Source organism: Rhincodon typus, chromosome 4, assembly GCF_021869965.1.
Source record: "Rhincodon typus isolate 14 chromosome 4, sRhiTyp1.1, whole genome shotgun sequence".
Lineage (NCBI taxonomy): Eukaryota > Metazoa > Chordata > Chondrichthyes > Orectolobiformes > Rhincodontidae > Rhincodon > Rhincodon typus.
In genome coordinates this window covers 10,475,784-10,493,478 of record NC_063335.1, presented here as the reverse complement: position 1 = coordinate 10,493,478, position 17,695 = coordinate 10,475,784, and the positions used below count along the sequence as shown (strand labels likewise).

General features: G+C 37.9%; 1 protein-coding gene across 2 annotated transcripts in view; it reads left to right on the top strand.

The window, feature by feature from the left end:
- The window catches only part of reck (reversion-inducing-cysteine-rich protein with kazal motifs), a 166,182-nt gene that overhangs the window by 5,551 nt on the left and 142,936 nt on the right, over positions 1-17,695 (top strand). Inside the window, exons 2-4 of one of the 2 annotated variants that reach the window (XM_048596336.1) lie at positions 8,812-8,896; positions 9,248-9,325; positions 15,299-15,411. The gene's annotated coding sequence lies outside the window, so the exon portion shown is untranslated. The remainder of the gene's footprint in view (positions 1-8,811; positions 8,897-9,247; positions 9,326-15,298; positions 15,412-17,695) is intronic. The other variant, XM_048596337.1, reaches the window with a different exon arrangement.

The window sequence follows — 17,695 nt, the reverse complement described above, 5'->3', positions numbered from 1 at the left end:
CCCTCATTCCCTCCACCCTCCTCGTTCCACCTCTTTCATTGCCCTCACCCTGTTCCCTGCCCCTCTCTTCCCCCCGACCTTGTCATTCCCCCCATCCCCCCACCAATCGTTCCCTCCTACTCCAACCCATCTGCACCCCTCGCAGGCGTTGGTTTTAGGTGCTTTGTAATGAAGCAATTCCGAATGTGTAATCTTGCCATCGTGTGCAATCTGTTTTAAAGTGGAACCAAAAGGAGACAGAATCTGTATCGCAAGCCTGGGTGTGAGATCTTGCAAACTAAATGTGCCACTAATTACAGTGAAGCTGTTTGTTTGTTTCGCTGTAATGATGAGGCTCACAGCAAGTTTTCCTAAAACTAGTGTTTTAGTGTATTATTTTAAGTTGTTTAAACGCATTAAGTTATTCATGATGCAACATATGGCTGCAGATAAGACAAATTATTTCAGGTTTGGATATTACATGCCAACAGCTCCTTTTGTCTGAGTGCAAAATGTTTTCAAGATAGACTTGCACTTGTGTACTGCCTTTCGCATTCACAGGTCATCCTGGAGTACTTTACAGCCAAGAAAATATTTCTGAACTGTTGACTGCCGTAGGAAATGTGCTGACCAATTTGTGGTGCTGCAGCAATACACTACAAACTACAATGTAGTTTGGGCAAATTATTTTGTTGGGTTGAAGTTTAAATGTTAAAGATAGATAGATGAGATCTTGGTTTCATACCTCAACAGAAATATGGCACCTTTGGCACAGCGCTCGATTATGACTGTGTTGGAGTCTTGAGTTTTGTTCTAGAATGGCTCAGAACTGAGAGATTTACAAACTGAAACAGAACTGGTACAACAAGGTGCAGGGCTGGATGAACACAGCAGGCCAAGCAGCATCATAGGAGCAGAGAGGCTGACGTTTCGGGCCTAGACCCTTCATCAGAAAAGGGGGAGGGGAAGGGGGTTTTGAAATAAATAGGGAGAGAGTGGGAGGCGGATAGAAGAGGGATAGAGGAGAGGATAGGTGGAGAGGAAACAAACAGGTCGAAGAGGCGGGGATGGGGCCAGGAAAGGTGAGTGTAGGTAGGGAGTTAGGAACTGGTACCAGGGTTTTGATTGATTGTGATGAAAACTTGTGTTCTCTTACATAAATCTTTTGGTATACTTGTCGTAAGTCATTATAAATCATCAGAATATCCCATCATCTGTGTGTCAACTTTTTGCAGGAGCTACTTAGCCAGTCCCATTTATCCTTCTGTGTGGTTCTACAGCTATTTTCTCTTCAGGTTGCTATTTGAGTTTCTTTTGAGAGGTCAGATTAACTTGGGCAGTTAATTCCAGATCTCAGCTACACTGTCCTAAAAAAAGTTTTTCCTTATACCAGAGATAGTAAGAACTGCTGATGCTGAGGTCAAAGATAATACAGAGTGGAGCTGGAGGAGCACAGCAGGCCAGGCAGCGTCAGAGGAGCAGGAAAGCTGACATTTTTCCGAAGAAGTGTCCCGACCCGAAACGTCAGCTTTCCTGCTCCCTTGCTGCCTAGCCTGCTGTGTTCCTCCAGCTCCACACTGTGTTATCTTTTCCTTGTGCCATGCCACTTTAAGGTGATTGATAAAAGAACAAGTGTCATCTGGCTTTCAATGGGGAGCAGTTTCTCCATCTCTGCTGTCTGGACTTCTCATGATTTTGAACAGTGAGAAAATCTTTTGACTTTTTTTTTTCTTCTCTAAGGAGAACAACCCCAACTTGAAGCCCCAGTTTCTCAACTTACTTTACCATTTTCGCTGATTTGCAAGTAGTTGGAGAATCAGACTTTGCAAGTGCATGCTGTGATTTCTGCGCACCATTGTGAGAAAACTGATCCATTATTTGTGTAGCACCTTTAACTTGGAGAAAAAACCTTGAGCTGTTTGCTGAAAAGTGCTAAATAGATAAGAGTTAAAATAAAATATTAAGGGAGACAAATGGGTTTGTAGCATTGGAAAGGGGTACAGAGATTTAGACTGTTCATGGAGAACTTTAAAGACAACGACAAGAATTTTAAATCTGTAGTGTTTGGGGACCAAATCAAATGATTTCCATAAGCCAACTTTTACCAGACCAATGAAAAGCATAAGTTGCTTTGAAATAAGATTGCCAAATGATTTTTATGCGTAGTTTGCCTTTTTGCTATATATCATTTATTTGAAATGTGCCAGTTACCTGAACACATTGTGAACTCTGCTTGAGAGGGTATCTTGTACATCATGGTTTTGGTAAGTTCACTGGTCTCCTGAGTAATAACTGTATTTTGTATTGAGCTACACCCAAAAGAACTTTGCATTGTTACGGAAATGTTAAGCTTAACAACTTTATTGCTTCATTTGCAAGATCACAAAACTTTAAATAGTCATTCATTATTAACAGTTTACGTAGACTGTTCATCAGTTTGCAGAACTTGGAGTATGGTATCTTGATGCATGGTTGTGCGGTGTTGCTGCTGGCCATGAAAGAATTCAGTTAAACTTTGTGTTGTATGGAACAAACACAGAGAATTAGGGATAAACTCAGCTAGTCTGACAACATCTGTGGAAGAGAAACCATATTAAAATTTCAAATTCATAGTCCTGAAAAAGAGTCGTACCAGCCTTGAAAAATTTATTTTGTTTCTCTCTCCAGCGATGCCGCCAGACCCGTTAAGTTTCACCAGGGTTCTGTTTGTTTCAGGTTTTCAGCATTTGTAGTATTTTGCTTTTATTCTTGCATTGTGGACCTTGCTGGCATATCTATTCTACTGCTCATCCTTTATTTTACTTGAAAATGTGGCGGTGAACTGCCTTCTAATTTGATCATTGCATGTGACTGTTGTTGGCTACGCCATCACTTCTTTCCCATTCCTAACTGACTTCAAAAAAAAAAGTGGAGGTGAGCTGCTATGATTGTTGGGGTGTAGGGACTCCTGCAGCCCTGTTAGGAAGCAAATTCCAGGATTTTGACATAGTGACATTGACAGCGAAGGAATAATGATATAGATCCAAGTCAGGATGGTGTGTGGTTTGGAGGGAACTTGCAGGTGTCACCGTTCCCATGTATCTGCTGCCCTTATCCTTATTGTTGGTAGAGGTTATGTGTTTTTGGAAGGTGCTGTCAGAGGAGCTTGGTGAGTTGCCACTGGGCATTTTGCAGATTGACCTTCAGCAACCACCGCCATCATTTGCTTTGCTAGTCGTGATTCTAAACGGTTTTTTTTCAGTTTTCCTCTGTTTCGCATTGATTCCAGTCTTGTAAGCCTTCATGATGCCACACTTGGTTGATTGCTGCTTTGATGTTAAGTGCACTTACTCCTATCTCACCTCTGGAGTTCAGCTCTTTTGCTTCCTCTGGTTAGTTGTTTAATGTGCACGACCATTCATGACTGGAGGTAGCAGAACTTCAAACCTGATCCATTTATGTGGGATTGCTTCACTCTAACATGTTCTGTTTCTGTTTGGCTTGCATGGTCATCAGATTGATGCCCTCATTTTTAGGTATGCCTGGTACCTAAAATGCTCTCCTGCACTCTTCATTGGACTAATGTTGATCTCCTGGCTTGATGGTGGTAGAATGGTGAACATGCCAGGACAAGATTTTAACAATTCTGTACAAGTATAGTTGTACTGCTGGTGGCCCACATTTCCTCACGGATGCCCAGTTTTTAGATGCTATATCTGTTTGACATCTATCCTGTTCAGCATGGTGACATTGCCCAAGACAAAATGGAGTGTATTTTAAAGTCTACATGACTAAGTGTGGCGGTCAGTTTGGACTGTCATGGGTAGATACATCTGTGATAGGTAGATTGCTGAAGATGTGGTCAAATAGACATTTTTCTCTGTTGTTCCCTCATCACCTGCTGCAAACCCTACGTAACAGTTTTGTGTTTTAGGACTCAGCTAACTTGGTCAATGATGATGCTGCAGAGTCATTTTTGATGGACATTGAAGTCCTCTGTCCATAGTACATTTTCCATTGTTGCCACCCTCGGTGCATCTTCAAAATGGTGGTTACCAAGGACGGTACTAATTCATCAGCTGAATAAGGTGGAAGGAAAAGGAGGATCCATTAAGATCCATGAAGGATCCGTTAAAGAAAAGGAAGACTGTAAACCACTGTGATGTCACACTGTGAGCCTTTGGGAAAGGACATTACTGAGGCTGGTCATTTTTTAATAATTAATTTTATTCACTCATATCACGCTGTTATATTCATCATTGTGAGGATGATCTTGAGATTCAAATCTATTCTTACAGGAACAGAAAGCTCTGTCTGTCTTGTGAAGAATCTGCTGACCGCAGTGCTGAATGTGCTTGATGTCAGTTTGAGCTGTGTCCCCTTGTCCTGTCCTTGTTTTATTTGTCTGCATTTACCAGACGGTGACAGGCTAACTCTTGTGCTGTTTTGGGAATTGTCACTATTGAAGTTGAAAATCAGAAACCCCGCTTCCCTATGAATTTACATTCAAAAATGTGGAGCAGAAACTTGAATGAGATTGCATCTCAGTATACAATGGCAATGTCAAAACTGCATCCATATGTGTGCATAGTCCTAGCTGAAATAACTTGCAAAACAAAATAAATCACTAAATAAGTCACTAAATATAGAAGGGAAATGTTGCAGTTGGTTACTTCAGAAACTTTTTCAACAGAAAACTTTAAAACCATTCAATCTGAAATAGTTTATCTTCCTAAATGCCTATTGTTACAAATAAAATAACCTGTCATATAATGTTAAAAAGAGAGAACTAGTATAATATTACTATACCTACTGCACATAATAGTAAGTTTCTTCATTTGAGTCTAATTCTTTAAATTGGCCGTCTCTAACTCTTGGCAGAAGCTCATTGGTGCATACAGAGCAAACTATTGGCACCAACCAACATCTACATTATATAGAGCCCATCACTTCAGTGAAAATTCAGAAATTGACTGGCAGAGTTGTGGACACCAAAAGCTTTAAAAGTAAGAACAGGGGCGGGAGTGTTAGCTGTGTCAGGGATTGTTGAAGACTGACTGACTGATACAGGGCAGGGGTGGGAACTGGAGGAAGGCCAGGAAGTCTTCAGGACTTAGCGCAGGAGTGGAAGCATGGGGGGAAAAGGTTTTGAGATAAGGCAGACCACAGAAGTCTGTGCCAAACAATGTTAAATGGCAATGATAAATATGTCTTCCTTCAATGAACAGTATTAAATCAAAGCTATGTTAACTGAGTTGATTTTAAATGAGGGCTTGCTGTACCTGAATTCTATACACATCACTCTGTGTTGTTATCAATGAAATAGGATAACACAGCTACAATCTAAAACTGTGCCACATAAACGGAGCTTTAATATATGTAGGCATGTTTAAGATGGAGCAAAGTGAATTACATGTGCCATATTTTCCAAATATTTAAGATCATTAGAAATAGAAACTGGAGTAGGCTGTTTCTCCTTTGAGCCTGCTTCGCTATTCAGTAGGATCATGGCTGATCTAACATCCCTCGCATCCACTTTCCTACTGTTTCCCCATAATCCTTGATTTCCTCCACTGACCAAGAATCCATGTATTTCAGCCTTAAATATACAAAAAGATTCTGTCCCCACAGCTCTCCTTGGCAAGGAGTTCCAAAGACATTCAAGCCTCAAAAAAGAAATACCTTCTCATCTCAATCGTAAATTGGTACCTCTTTATTCTGAGACAATGCTCTGGTCTGACACTTTATTCTGAAACTATGGTCCTGGACTGTCCCATGAGTGGAACATCCTCTTGCATTTACCCTGTCAAGGCCCTTCAGAATTATGTATGTTTCAATGAGATCACCTCTCATTCTTCTAAACTTGGATGAGCAGAGTCCCAACCTGTTTAGCTTTGCTCATTCTCTTTGCTAGGGATCATCCTCGTGAACATTCTTTGAACTACCTCCAATGAAATTGTATCATTTTCTTTAACTAAGGGGACCAAACCTGCTCTCAATACTCCCATATGTGGTCTCACCAGCACCTTGTACAGGCCCATTAATCCTTCCCTATTCATATGCTTCAACTCCCTTGAAATAAGGGCCAACTTTCCATTTGCCTTCCTGATTACCTGCACCCATATGCTACCTTTCAGTGTTTCAAAGCACAAGTGCCCACAAGTTCCTTTCTGTTGCAGCTTTCTGTAGTTTTTCTCCATTTAAATAATTGTTCTTATGTTCTTCTTTTCAAAATGATCAATTTCACATTTTTCCACATTATACTTCATTTGTCAACTTTTTGCCTACTTACTTAATCTATCAGTATCTCTGTCCCTCTTGTGACCTGCCTTTCCAAATATTTTTGTGTCATCTACCATTTTGGCTATAGTACATTCACTTCTTTTGTCCAAGTTATTAATGTATATTGTAAGCCGTTACAGTCTCAGCACTGATCTCTTGGAACCCCACTGGTTACAGGTTGCCAACCTGAAAAATAACTTGTTATCCCTGCTTCTTGTTTCCTGCCTATTAGCCAATTCTCTATCCACTCCAATATGCTACCTCAACATCATGAGCTCTTATCTTATGACTTAATGTCCATTAGGGAAGGAAACTGCCATCCTTACCTGGTCTGGCCTACATGTGACTCCAGACCCACAGCAATGTGGTTGACTCTTAGCTGCCCTCTGGGTACTTAGGGATGGGCAATAAATGTTGCCTGGCCAGCGATGCCCTCATCCCGTGAATGAATAAAGAAAAATCTTTTGGGGAGTACCTTGTTGAATGTCTCTGCAAGTTCAAATACAACATGTACTGGTTCCCCTTTATTTATCTTGGGTTGAGATTTTCTTGAAACTAATAAATTAGTCAGGTGTGATTTCCCTTTCATGAAGCCATATTAACTCTGCTTGATTAGATAATGATTTTCCAAATTTTCTGTTATTACCTCCTTAATAATTGATTCCATTACATTTCCAACAGTAGAGGTTAGGCTAATCCAGCTATATTTACACCCTTTTTTGCCTCCCTCCTTTTTTGAATGGGGGTGTCATATTGTCAGTTTTCCAATCGTCTGGTACTACTTCAGAATGCAGTGGAAAATTACAAACAATTCATCACTATCTCTGGAGCTATTTCTTTTAGGATCCTTGGATGCAAGCCATCATGGGGAGTTATTTGCCTTTAGGCTCATTAGTTTGTCCAGTTCTACTTCTCTGGAGATGGTACTTAATTCCTCGCCTGTGTTCTTTAGTATTAATGGGACATTTGAAGTATCTTCAGCCAAAAAGACTGATGTAAAATGTCTGTTTAATTTCTCTGTCATTTCCCTGTTCCTCATAACTGTCTCCACAGATTCATTTTCTAATGGACCCATATTCATTTTGACCTCTCTCTTCCTTTTTATATATTTAAAGATGTTCTTGTCAGTTTTTATATTCCTCGTCAGTTTCCCCTCTCTGTTTCTTGTCTTTTAAGTCCTCATTTGCTGTATTCTGAATTTATCACAGTCTTCAGGGCTATTGCTGGCTTTGGCCTCCTTTATATGCATTTTCGTTCAACTTGATACTCTCCTGAACTTCCTTAGTTAGCCGTGGTTGGTTTGACCCTCTCTTTAAATCTTTCCTCCTTACTGGAATATATTTCTGATGAGAGTCAAGAAGCATTTTCATAAATGACTGCTGCTGATAGATTAGCAGGAAAGACAGTAAGCTATCTGCCTGGCTCACTTCATCTAACTGTATCGTCATTTCATATAATTCTCTTTATTTAAGTTAAAGATAGTTATTTCCACCAAAGTTTCCCACACTCAGAATTTAACATTCAGTTTGTTGTATTATGATCAGTATCCTTAGGGATATTGTGCGCAAGAGTAGGCAACCAATATGGCATTCACTAAAATCCTGGCTGATCTAATTTTAACCTGAGCTGTACATTCCTGCATATCCCCAATAGTTATTGCCTTGGTAATTAAGAATGTATCTACCTCTGATTTAAAAATATGGAAAAGTTCTATCACTTATAAGTCATAATTATATTGGAAGGAGAGACTGAATGATCTTCACTCTTTCTGATCTATGAATTTAAAATGATTTTAAATTAAAATATCTCAGATGCTACTGAAAGCTGCTTCTTCAGTGTTAATGTTATGTGCTTGGTTTCAAATTTGTTTGATAACATCCTGTGAAGCACCTTTGGGATGTTTTAGTACATTGAAGTTGTTACATAAAATCGAATTTTCTGATACATTAGGAGAACACATTACTTTTTGGGGGAAGAAAGGCTTTGCTCATCTGAGATTTTACATTAACAATTAGAAGCTTATGAGCAATGTCATGTCCTGTTACTTATGAATTGCTGAGCAGCATATGACATTGCTGAGGATCTTTATGGTTTCTGAAATTGAATGGCCACGTGCTATTGTAATGTGACAATGCATTATAAGGTAAAAGTGTATACCCTACAGGTCCTGAGAGGCAAACGTCACAGATTTAAACAGTGTTGAAGATTTCTAACACTTTAAACAATTTGATTTAAGATGCAAAAAAAAAGAGGTTTATAGCACAAGAGGAAGTGGTCATGCCAACTGGTGCAATCAGCAACTTGACTCCATTGTTCCGTTTTCATCCAGTGCCCTGTCTTACAATGTATCATGTTGTCAATCAATTTTTTCCCCCTTAACTACCCCAGTAGTCTCAATCACAACTGCTTTTCTTCCTCTCAAACCTCCATTTATCGATTTAACTTATTTTTACCCTGCCTTCAGCAGTAAACTTGCAATAATTCCTGAAGATTAATGTATTCTATTTATTTCTTTATTCTTCCTCAAATCTTTCTCAGTTACTTAATAACTTTTTATTTTTTCCCATATAGAATTTATAACTCTTGCTGAAGCTGTTGTTGGATGTGGCAATATCCAGGGAGGCTTTGAGTCTCCAGTGGTCACCATGGAAAAAAGGTAGTCATCACCATCACCCAAATCTGACTTAATAACCAACTTCAGCTGAAGTTCTTATGACCAATATCAAAATGGCTTCATCAATATTCCCATGTGTTCTGAGCACAAATGTTAGTTCCTCTCAAAAATGCAAAAAGCTCAACTTGAAACATATCTTTTCAATAAAAATCATGAATTATTTTAGTTACGTAAAATACTTAAATTATATTTTAATTACATTTGTTATATGGTTTATATTTTTGTGTATTTTTTTCTGCCTGATATTACGGTACACTGTAGATGTTGTAGTTCCAGAAGGATATGATGAGGCTATACTTCTCTGATCCATTTTTCATTCCCTCACAAACTCAGGTGAAAATTCTCAACCAAGAACATAAGGGAAGGCAAACATAGACTTTGGATATTTCTAACATGCAGTCAATTTAATGGGTAAGTGTATAGAGTCAGTTTTTACAATGATTTTCTATTTTTCCCTTTGTTTGAGTTGTTTACATCAGAGTGGAAAAGCAAAATTGACAGCCTAAAACGGAAGAAATCACTTGCTGAATTTGAATGCTAGTTATCAAAAGAAGAAATTTGATTGCTTGGATTTTTGATTCTGCATTTCTTGTTGTACGTTTTTTTGATCATTCTTAGTTAAGTGGATGTTTGTTAATATAGCCGTGTTTCTTTGAAGCATTCTTGATGCAGTTTCATTTGTTAATAACTTGCATTCCTAATGTAGTCATTAAGTACAGACAATATTCTTTAAGTGTTTGCACTTCATAAACTGTAAAGTGAGTACAAGGAGACATGTGGCTGTAGAGGATGGATGCTGTAGGATGGAATGCGAACACAGGTACCTGCAAAAATGGTTGAGAATTGCAGAGCATTTGTGGAATCATGAAGCAGCAGTTGAGTTTGGTGAGGTCAGGATGATGGAAATACAGGCTTTGAAAGCTTTAGCTGTGCTGCTTGATAAATTTAGATTTTATAATGCAGAGTGACAGATATTATCAACAAAGTTGTCTTAATTAGAATTGAATCCATTACAGCAATTGTGGTACGTCTAGTCAGTGTGCAATCTGAAGCCTCCAGTACATTTCTTCTAAGTCATTTTGAGACTTCAGGTTCCTCTCCAGGACAAAACGTAGGCTGACACTCATTCTGCACTCCCTCAATACCACAGTTATCAAAGGTGCCATCTTTCCGATGAGACATTAAAGGTTCTATCTGCTCTTTGGTGAGATAAAAGATGTCTTAGCACTGTGTTTCAAAGAAGAGAAATGCGGTTATCCCTTGATCAACTTCATTAAGTAACAGATTGTGGTGAGTATAACATTGCTGTCTGGGGGAGGAGTTGTGGATTAATTAACTTCTGCAGTCCCAATGTTAGAACAGTGACTGCACTTCAGAAGTACTTCATTAGCTTTTAAAATGCTTCAGGATGTCTTTAGATCCTGAAAGGCACTAAGAAAATGCATGTTTGTTTCCTTTCCAGATAGGGAAATTAGAAAATAATTCATTGTGTGGAGTATGAAATTTTTTATTAATCAGTCAAGAATTACCTGCTAAGTGGTTTGGGTCACACAATTGCAAGTACTTTCTGTTCTAGTAGTCTTGCTTGGCTCAGTGTTTTAGTTCCAAATATGAAGACAGCAAAAAGGACTATTCTTATTTTCTCCAAGATTTCTCTCCATACAAGCTGTGCTGCCATACACTTTTCTAGTTAGTGAAGTATTGTGAACAAAAGGTTTCCAGTATTTCAAGTGTTTCTAAAGGATGCGTGTAGGCTTTGGCACTGAGTACCAGCATCATCTTGCCCTTTGCTGCACTTTATTTACAGCATAATTGACATTGCTTAAAGAGGAACACAGTGGACTTGAGATTATACGAGCAAAACATTGAGAACAAACATATTATGACTCATTTAACAGGCATCTTTGCTTCTGTTGTGCATTGATTTCCCTTTGCTATTAAATTTTTTGATTTCTCAGGCTCAAGGGATATGATCTTATTAAAGATAGAGTAGATTCAAAGGGTTGTAAGATCATTTCCTATTTCTCAAATTCATGCAATTTATCACTGTGATTTTTGTTGGGATAAAATAAGCGTTGCATGTTTTTAAATTTTCTTATTCCTACAATGTCAATTAATTGTTTGACTTTGGCTCATCAACATGACATTTGTTTCTTCACAATTCTGTGAATTTCAAGTGATCCCAATTGTATCCAATATCAGTCCTCACTTTCAGTGGACTGACTTGACAGAAGTGACTCCATCTTGGGCAAAGTCAGAAGTCACATGGCACCAGGTTATAGTTCAACAGGTTTATCTGAAATGACAAACTTTCGGAGCGCTGCTCCTCATCAGGTGAAGTGGAAGGTAGTGTACAGACACAGAATTTATAGGCCTGTGCCCTTCCCTCCACTTCACCAGGAGCATCGCTTCAAATTCTTGTGAGTTCAAATAAATCTGTTGAAATATAACGTGGTGTTGCGTGACTTCTGAAATTGTCTACCCCAGTCTAACACTGCACCTCCACATCTGTCTTGGGCAGCAGCATGTCAAGTTTTTATTCTCACATGTAGTTCAAATCTCTTTGGCAAAGCTTTTTGCAGAGCTCTGTAATTGACGTCTGATGGCAATAAGTCTTTTTATTTTGCTATACACAAGGTTGTTCATAAAATTAGTACAGTTCAAATTCCTTTCCTGTTGTTCAAATTATAATTAAGGAAAGTACAGATGAGCATTTGTATAGTTCCTTGTCCCAGTAGTGAAGGATGCTTTAAAAGTGCTTCAAACAGATTACTTGAAGTGCAGTTGCTCTGTACCTTAATATATGTAGAATTAGACAGATTCCACAATGGAAGTGAGATTAACATTTTATTTTATTTTTGACCAGTGGTAATAATTGAAGGAGCAATGTTGTCTCGGCGTCAAGAGATTTACCTGCTTTCATTTGAAATGGTCATGAGAAAGCAGATTAGGCTCCTGCATTTGATTTCTGGTTTTAAAATGGATATATATAGTTTGAAGTCAGCAGTGTAGTCATTAGCTGTGTACACTGACTATTTCTCACACCTCTAAATTGTACAAGAACGAGAACTATGGATTATTGAATTTTAACTTCCATCATTAGAGTTTTATGTATGATGTTAGAACCCTTACTGATTTTTCTTTTTTCTTTATCAATTTTGGATTGGGGCCGAGAGCATTGATGAATATGACCTATGGACTGTGGGCAGCAGCATGTGTTTTGTTTTTATAAAAGGGACAGACAAACTGTTTGTTTCATAGGCCAAGCCTGAAAGTTAATTTCAGATTGGTTCTTGTTCAAGGTGCTCTATAGATGCATCAAGTGCTGGGGAAAGCAGAACATCTAACCAGATAGCAGATGTTTGGCCATTAGTGAGATTAGTACCTGGGAATTAGCGCCATTGAATCTGGGAGAGAACATAATGGTCAAACAGAAGGTGTGGCTGGAAAGTTTTAACTTTTTCTTTGGATTGTTTCTCTAAAAGAAGGCATTTGGCTGTTAATGCTATATTATGAAGATTTGAAAGCTCTCTGCCTAATCTCCCATTATCAGTTATTGGGAATTCAAAGGATAGAAATTAATTTCTAAGTATTGCTGAAACTTCCTCAGAATGAACTGAACATGTAGTCTTGATCAGTGTCTTCAGAAAATAAACCAAGAAACAATCATATATGCATGTGGAACAAGGCATCATGAAAACTGCTCAAATAATCTCTCTAGTTTTGTCAATTTATTTTATTTATCCCTTTAATTGTGTTTGTTTTTCTCTATCTTTTGTGTGAATGGCTGCAAAGAAAGGTTGTTGGGTTTAAATCATGGACTTCAATTAATTACTTTGTTTTTGCTCTGCTAAAGTTACTTCTTATTAATATATAGTTAAGTGTTTTATTTAAACTACAAATCCACTCTAGAGTTGATCATTCACTGCGCCTGGGATTGCTTATCAAAAGTCTCCTTAGGAACCATTGGGATCAGTTTTCAAGGTCTTTTGAAGTCTTTAATTTTATAGTATTGCAACATAGAGGTAAGAAGGCTGATATGATTCAGCTGTTTGTCTCAATATTGTAATGGACCTGTGGACCTTTCATGGATTAAGATGGTATTTAGAAAGGAAGAAACCTGGATATAAAATGCTGCACTGTGCATCTGACCACAGATTGAAGAAAACTTTGGGAGACCCATATGGCGTAAACAGTTTGCACTGAGATTACCATGGTATCTAAAGGCGTCTAAACCAGGTTCCTTGGTCAGTGTCAAGAAATTCGCAACTCGTGTTTATTTTATGTGAATGCGGTAATTTCACTGGGAGACTAAAGGCTTGCCTACCAAATTAGTCAGCTTGAAAAGACAATGAATGGAACAAGAAATACACTCTGAACAGTGTTTCAGTAGCTGCTTTTGAGCAGTAAAACAGAGAAGAAAACAACGAATATGACAACAAGAGCTGAAACGCTGTTTGTTCTTGCCTGTTTCACTCATCTCAGAATTCATTGACCAACGAAAAAGCTAAATGGAAAAATAGCCATTCACCAAGTTACATACAGATTCCATTCCTGCTGCGGATACAACTTAGCCATTAAAGAGCTACAATCTCCGGTTAAGAATCTAACATCTTGAGGATTCGATGAACAGTTTAACTGTGTAATTTTTCTATTTCCCCATCTACACCATATGTTCTCCCTTTTTAAACTTTTTACCCGTGTTTGAGAGTGTTTTGATATTCCTTTTTTTTGGAATTAATAGACAATAAACTGCTTTCTTTCACTCAAAATCATGGTAATTGCCTCCTTCACTTTCTAGCAAAGTATGTTTTAATTCAAGTTTGATAGGCTGCGTACTAAAAAGAAACTGTTTGTTTGTGACTGAGGTGGTTAAAAAGAGGAGACCCAATTCCACACTTGATCATGCCAAATTCTGAACCTAATTGGAGAAGGCAATTTTATGGTCCTCCTTGCGGCACTTGTTTTGAAGCATTACTTTAAGTAGTTCCATTCTTGTTTCTCTTGGAGAAACAAAGATGATGGTCGCCTTGAGTTTAGCCAGGTATTTCAGAATTTGAGTCCAGCCATCATGTGTAATTGGCTACAATTTCTTGTACTATAATATTTTGGTCTCACTGATAAATGATTTCTAATTCTTTCAAGTGGAAATTAGTGTCTACTCTGTTCATGAGTACTACTGCTGCACATCAATATGACTTTGTGACCTGGTTTGCACATTTTGTTTCAGTGTGCCATTCTGGGACATGCTGAAGTGGTGCACTGTAAAAGATTGCCTCACCCATCCAGCCTACCACCAACACCACCACCCCCAAGTTCTTTTGAAGAGTAATCCCTGTCTCTTTTTTTTTTCCCCATATCTCTATAATATTTTAGCTTTTCAAATATTTATCCAGTTCTCTTTCAAAATCTGCTTTCAGATCTGATTCCACCATCCTATCAGGCCACATATTCCAAATCATGTTTCAGCCGAGAAAAATTTTGCTGGAATCAAATTATATCCCGCTGCTGGAGTATGCTGTAGTTGGACTCCTGCAGCTAGGAAATCCTTTTGACCAGGTTAAAACATGTGGCTTTAATATTACTTGGAGGGATTTCAGAGACAAAAGGGCTGCTACAATGTTTGACTTGAAGTAGATTACTAATTGCATTTATTTTTAATTGGTTAGGAACAAGGTCAGGCCACTCAATCCTCAGATCTGTCTATTTTGTTCTAATAGGTGTTCTTGATCTCAACTCCATTTACTTGCATTTGCACCGTATCCCTTGAGCTCAGCAGAAATCCATCCATCTTGGTCTGCAAAATTTTAATTCACCCATCTTTCCTACTGCCTTGTGGGAGAGTTTACCAGATTTCCACTACCCTTGTGTGGGGGAAATGTGCTTTCTGATTTCACTCTTGGATAGTCTTGCTCAAATATGAATCTAACTCTCTGTAAAAGGTAGTCCAAGAAAATGAAAACTTTTCCAAATGTATCAGATTTTGACACACTGCCTTATAAAAAGGGAGTTTACTGTGAAGTCTCACAATCTTCTGTGCCTGTAAGTACTACCTGTCTACAGTTTTATTGCTGATCAGGTTTCTGTTATAAGAAGGGTCATTGAGAAAGTACATTTGAAGAAGGAGAAAATGGATGTGGGAGCCATTCTGTACAGTTTTGACTCTCCTAGGAGTGGTTGCCATGGTATATTGATAGCAGCAGCGGGAATCTGATCTCTGTTTTGGGGATGGTTTCAGATATGTTGGAACAAATAAGAGAAAACAAGATGACAAACTTAAAATCAGTCACAATTGAAAGGTGATGAGTTCAAGTAGTCAAATAGAAGCCATTAAATATGATAGAAGAAGAAATTTATTTTACAAGTTTCACTTCTGTATTCCAGAACAAGAGGATAAATGGGATCCACAGAGACAGACTGCCTTGTAATTTCTTCATTGGCGGATGTAGAATACGTTCCTATGCATTGGCTGTAGATTAGAATACTGGCCAAATCAGGTTGGTAACAACTTACTTATAGTTTTATATTAATTTCCACTACACACAAACTCTTGATGGTTTAAGATTTTTACATTGTTTTATTGAACTAAAGACACAGAATTGTGGAATTCTACGGGTTCAGAGGTGAAAAATGAACAATAGTTAGAATCTTAATTGACTGATATTAGAGCTTAAAAAATAAAATTGTAATGAATATTAATCAGAAATCATTGAGCAGCCTTTAACCTTTTCACTTATCATAGAATCATAGAACTTGCTAGCTCCCAAGATAATGGAAGCAAAACAACAAAATCATAAACCAATATTTTGTAACTAGCACATTTCTAATAATCATAATTAGTGCCAATTTAGGGTTATCAAAAGTGTACTCAATGTAATTTAATCTATTTTGTTAAACTACCAGAGTTACTCACCCAATGGGAATAATGTCAATACAAGTGTACTTTAATAACATTAAAACTAGCTGAGCTCCACTTAGTAGAAATAAAGTTAGGTTCAGTGTCCAAGAATGATGCAAAGTTGGCAGGATTAATTCACAGTTGGATTTTTTTGTATAGCTAAGAAGATAACAGCTTTGCATAACGAATCTATTATGTTATAAGTCAGTTTTCATGTAATGCTGATTAGCTTTCTGCTTCTAATAATATAATTGCATGTTCTTTTCAATCAGTCTGGTTGGCCTCAGATTTATATGTTTTATACAATACAGCACAAGAATAGGCTGTTCAGTCCACCAAGCCTGCACCAATTCCTAATCCTTATTTAGACCCTCTACTTATGGCCCCATACACAGTTTCTATCCCTCTGTTCACCTCCTGTTCATGTGTCTGTCAAGATTTGTCTTAAACGTTGCTGACGTGCCTGCTTCTGCCACCTCCAGTGGCAGTGTGTTCCAGGCACCCACCACCCTCTGTGTAAAATACTTTCCCCGCACTTCTCCCCTAAACTTTACCTCTATCAATTTGAACCTGTGCCATCTTGCAGTTGACTTTTCCACCCTGGGGGGGGAAAAAAAACCTGTGTTTATCCACTCTATCTATGCCTGTCATAATTTTGTAGACCTTTTTCACGTCACCCCTTAGCCTCCGTCTTTCCAGTGAAAACAATCGAGTTTATCTAACCTCTGCTCATAACTAAAACCTGAAATCCCGCTAAACCTTGTCTGCACCCTCTCCAAAGCAATCCACATCCATCTTGTAATGGGATGGCCAGAACTGCACAGAAATATTCCAATAACTAAAGTTTTGTATAGTTGTAACATAACTTGCTAACTCTTATATTCAATGCCCCAGCTGATGAAGGCAAGAGTGCTGTATGCCCCTTCGACCACCTTAACCACCTGTTTTGCCACTTTCAGGGATCTGTGGACCTGTACACCCATCTCCCTTTGATTGTCAATGCTCCTAAGTGTTCTGCCCTTTATTGTATAATTTGCATCTGAATTTAATCTTCTAAAATGCATTTTGTATTTGTGATGGGCAGTTGTAAGATGACCAATCTTGTGCTTCCATCTTCTATCCACCTAACCTTGACAATCCTTTAGGCATTTAAGTCGGCTACATAAAACTTTTTTTTCTCCTCACCAGATTCATCTAACTGAGCAATCTATGTAAGGATTAAGGATTTATATTTTCAGGTTAATCATCTTAAATAGGCAAAGCAAAGAATCCAAGCTGTTTTTTAAAAAAAAGTGATCGAAGTTAACTTCAAATCCTTGGCTTTTGTTCTGTCAGTATAAATTGTGGAATGTGACAGTGATGAATTTTTTTCGATAGACACAATATTGGTTCTCTTCTAGGTCATTCGCCTCTCTGTCTTCTCTCACTTGCATGTTGTTATATCTGGAGTGGTGCTAGTTCTTTTGATGTTTCCACATGTTCTGGGAAACTGAACTTTTGCATGCAAGCGCTGCATCTAACTACCTTCCAGTATTTTTGGCTTGACTTCTTAAAGTTAAGGTCTTGCTCTTAAATGCTTTCTCAGTTTAGAAGACTTTTCTCATAAACTACTTCATTTCTTTAATCTTTTAAAACCTCTCCGGAAATATCTATGTATCTCTGAACTCTTGAAAGTTATTGCATGTTCTTATGCTTTCATTCTATGAATTGTTTTGGTGTAAAAACCAAATATTTATAAATTTAATTCCAGAAGATAAAATCTATTTTTCAATCTCATCAGATAAGTGCCAGAAAGAGTCATGTATTTTATGATAATGATTCATCTTTAAATGTCAATTACCTTAAAGACATGTGGCAAAAGGTTTTTGAGTCAATTTTCATTA